This window comes from Tenrec ecaudatus, chromosome 4 (genome assembly GCF_050624435.1).
Source record: "Tenrec ecaudatus isolate mTenEca1 chromosome 4, mTenEca1.hap1, whole genome shotgun sequence".
Lineage (NCBI taxonomy): Eukaryota > Metazoa > Chordata > Mammalia > Afrosoricida > Tenrecidae > Tenrec > Tenrec ecaudatus.
In genome coordinates, this window is record NC_134533.1 from 182,527,185 (window position 1) to 182,531,710 (window position 4,526).

Consider the following 4,526-nt stretch of genomic DNA (forward strand, 5'->3'; position numbering starts at 1 on the left):
GCTAATCATTATGAGTGCAAAAAAGAAGGAAATGTTCTATAATGTTTATGGTGATTATGTAACTATTTTTTAATGTGACTGAACTATTGAATTATATGATGTGTGAATTTTATGCCAATAAAACTTTTAAAAAGTCCCTTGAGTCTATTTTTTCCTAATTATTTCTTATTTGGTACACTGTGGAAATGACCAAAATAATAAGATTATGGGTTACAGTCAAATGTTAAAATTTTCAATAAAAAAGTATAGAATGGGAAAAAACATATTTCAATTAACTCCTAATGGAATCTTTCATAAAAACCTCATATAAATATACCCATTGTTATAGAGTTTATAGTTGATAATTTTATTATTGTTCTATTGTGTTTCTCTTCTTCAAAGCGGTGAAACAACCTGATCCATAGAGGTTTTGTAAGGATGAAAATTATTTGTAACCTTTCGTTTTTTGCTGTTGCTTATTATAAAATAAGAATTATAGATATTCTAATAATTCACTTGATATCGATGTAGAAAATTTCTCATAAGCCTTCTTCTCTTCCTCAACCTTTATTTCATACCCTAAAATCAACTCTTTCATATACATATTTTTAAGTGAATAACCTCTATCTGTAAAACACTAATTGCTTGCTGCCTAGTTGCATAAACAAAGAAATTCAGATTCTGTGAATATTTACTATGTTTTTACTTTTATAAGAAAATATCAGTCAAATCAGAAGGGGTAAATGATCAACTATCAATGAAGTTAATATTCAGTAAAAATTATTTTAATATAAGTGATCAAAAAATTTAAATATGTTAACTAATAATTTCTACAAATGAAATAAAAGTAGTTTTGCATTTTGGATCTGGTCATTTCCATCTAAACAGCATTGAAAATTAATACTGCTAAATGATAGGAACAAAGGATAAACTAGCCTCTACAACTCTATTACTTTTCTAAAGCAATTCCTTCACTTCCTATATTCAAGATACCAAGAATTATCTCAAAGAAGAGCTATTTCCAGAAAGTTTTAGTTCAGAAGAGTCACCTTCCTGGTTCCTTGCTCAGTGATCTCAAGAGCTGGGTTTCTGTGTATACTTGGCAGAGACCACCTTGGGTTCGTTTACATTGCTGCTTTAATTCTTTTCTTCCTAACACAGGTATTTGTAACATGTTAACTCCATGGCGTAGTGTATCAAGTTGACTAGATGGGGTGCAAAAGAAGCACTTCTCTAAACTGAAAATCTGTATTCCAGAAAAGCTATTGGTAGAGGTAGCATGAGATAAGCACTCTTATGACATATACTCATAATATTCAGGTAGCAATCCAAATAATGATGAGGACTCTGTGGAAAAAGGAAAGGGGTAGCTTGGAATTCCACCAGGGATAACTTGATAACAAAATCATGATCACAAAGTCCTGGTACTCGCACATATTCCAAAAAAGAAAAGTATGATTCAATAAGGTATGAAGATGATATTCATTAAATGGAGATAAAAGATCCCCTTCTGTGATGCTAATATATTAAACATGTGAGAATTAGAGCTACAGTTCTCAAATTGGTATTGAGGGACTATTTCCTGGGATGTCCTGATTCTTTTATAATTTAAATTGGTTTTTTTAAATGTCAATGCGACTCTAGGATTACCTGAAAGTATTATAAATGAGTCTAGATCTCCATTTCAATGCCTGAATTCACATTGTGTTGAGGAGTGCAGTGCCACCAAGTGCTGCTTTCCTTTACCCTTATAGGCTAACACAAAAGAATGAAGGGATGCACAAATTACAAAGGATAAAGGCATGTCACACACAGGCCAGAAAATGGCTTGGAGACCACATGTGATCTCCTCTGGCTTCAACAGGGAGCTGGAAAATCCAATTCCAAATGAATCAGCCCAAGGTTGATTGCCGGAGGTAAAGTGCCAAGGGAGGGATGCTTTATGTCAGTATAGTGTACAAAGCGAGAAGGGGAGAGGCCCGGGGGAACTTTACCTTGATCATTGAGTCCATAATCCATTGCAATTGCCACACAGAACTCACAGGCAAAACTCATATTATGGAGTCTTATTAGGGAAGTTAATGGGTTAGGGAAGTTAACTAGTCAGGAGCATAAGACATTAAGCAGTCTTTGGTTTAGAGTAGCCCTTCTTAAAAACTGTGGTTTGTGTCCTTTGCTCCATTCATGTCATTTGGGAGATTCTACTTTAAGAGGCAGGTCTTCTTCTGTTGTATTTTGAGTGCCTTCATACCTGAGCAGTTCATTTTCCAACATTATCTGATAATGTTTTGTTGTTTCTCTTAAGGTTTTCAAAGGTTATTCCTTCAGAAGTGGATGACCCATTCCTTCTGAGATGTAGAAAAACTTTTGTATCTCTCTTCATATTTTATTCTATAAATAGGATACTTTTTGTTAAAATTTTCTATATTAAAAAGTAGCATGAATTTTTTTGTGTAAAACAAAAACCTTGGGAAGGCAAAATTGGATAAAAACATCACAACAGAAGTAGAGTGCTTCAAGAAAATCCCATCACCTGTGACGCCTCTTATAAACAATCTCCAGACCAACACCACATATAAAAGCAGTCAGCCCTAAAAAATAAACAGAATACTTTTAAAAGTGTCTGTGTCGAGTGTTTAATTCATTCCAAAATAACCATTCTGTAACAAAATTTATTCTTTAAACCAGTTACTCTGAAATTTTCAGGCTGTTATAATGATTTTATATATATATATAAAATCCAAAACTTGGTATAGGGCAGAATTCTTTTAGATGATGTATTTTACAACTCTTTTGGGGGAGGAAATGAACATTCCTGGGGGGTGGGATACTAAAGGAGTCTTCTAGTAAACTTTAATGGGTTAAGACTTGCTCTGGGAAACTAGTAGCCATCCAGCTAACATTTACAAATCTTCTGTTGAGTGTTCTCTAGTCCTTCTAACTCTTGAGTAACCTCAATTGACAGAGTTGCCACGCTTCAATTTATATGGGAGAAGCCTGGTGGCTCTGCCAGGTAAGCACTGCACTGGGCTATGTGCTCCAGCCTCCGGAACCTTACATAGGGTTGCTATGAGTCAACAATAAAAGCGGCTTAAAAAAGCTGTGGCAATATGCTTCCTTGAATTTACAGCATTGGAAAACCTGTGGGGCAGTTCTATAGTTTTACAGGGTCAACATGAAATAGTATCAACTGAAGGAACCGGTTTAATCCATGAAGGAGCAGATTGGCAAGTGTTATTTTTCAGCAGCCAATAGAATTACGAATCTGTGCTTAAAGCATTACATCACCAGTCTCACTTTGGTATGAGACTGTAACTCATTAAGGAAGTAGAAAGCATTAGTCTTTCTCCAGTGGAGGGCGCTGATGGTATTGAACTACTGACCCAGACGCTTGCAGCTACTCCGTAATCCACTATGCCATGATGGCTCCTCCCAGACCACAATCTAGTGATTCAAAAGTCCCCTTTCTTTCCGATGTCTGATTTAATTAGAGACCACTCTGCCACCCGCTCAGCCTCTGTAACATTGCGTATTTCACAACATGCTCATAGATATGTTGTCACGGGATGTAGGAATATACTTCATATATTGCCCATAATTAATTGTCCGTCCTTTCTGAGAAAGCGGGTTCTAACCCCTTTCCTCCTGGTAAAGTATGCACTCATAGCATACTTTTGGGAGTGGCGACATTAGTGTTGCTAACTGTCGGCTAGGGAAGGTACATTTTCTACGATTACGGTCTTGCTTACCCAGAAACAGCTCTGCGGGACAAAGTGGGGGTTTTCTACTCCTGTGAAGAGTTGAAGTCTCAGAAACTCACAGGGGCAGTTCTACCCTGTCCTATGGCGTCGCTAAGGGTCGGCATCGACTCCACTACAGGGAGTTTGCTTTTGTTTTAAACCAGAAGCAGCCCTTCATTTTGGAGCGCTCCCTCTGGCTGCGACGCCTAAAGACTGTAATGGATCGAATTACACACTGCCAGGACTACGATCTAGAAATAACCAAGCGTAGTGGAAAATGAAAGGTAACCACAGCTCCGCCTTCGTCTCTTGGAACCCCCAATTTATAAAGATTTCCTATGTTTAAAGGGACCGGCGTGCGGAAACCCTCGTTTGATTTCTGCTGCGTACCTGTGGTTTTTTAACCATTCACCTTATTTCTGCTTCAAATCATGGCCGGAGGGTTCGCGTGAGGCTTCCCCCCAAGACTGTCTTCCCAGAGTTCCCCAGTCCCGGCCACGCTGAGGCGACACACGGCCAGCGTACCGCGGGCTGGGACGCGAGGCCGGCACGTACCCCACGCTCGGGAACCCCCTTGCGGACGTCTGCGGAAAAGGCGGGGTTAGAAGGGCGGCCCTGAGGGACCGATGGAAGACCTAGGCTTCACCGTCCCGACGGCGGAAGACGCGCTTACCCAGCTCCGCCTCTGTCTCCGCCTCCGTCTTCTCGCGTCGCACCAGTCCAGCCCGCCCCGTCTCGCCGCGGAGGCTCACGGGACACGTAGTGCAACGGTCACATTTAAGCCGTCAGCTTCCCGGAAGCCCTCCC

The 4,526-nt window shown here is 39.6% G+C and overlaps 1 protein-coding gene across 2 annotated transcripts in view; it reads right to left on the minus strand.

The window, feature by feature from the left end:
- The window catches only part of ZCWPW2 (zinc finger CW-type and PWWP domain containing 2), a 149,775-nt gene extending 145,486 nt beyond the window's left edge, over positions 1–4,289 (minus strand). For both annotated transcript variants that reach the window (XM_075548940.1, XM_075548941.1), the window contains exon 1: positions 4,110–4,289. The gene's annotated coding sequence lies outside the window, so the exon portion shown is untranslated. The remainder of the gene's footprint in view (positions 1–4,109) is intronic.
- Positions 4,290–4,526: the final 237 nt, after the last annotated feature.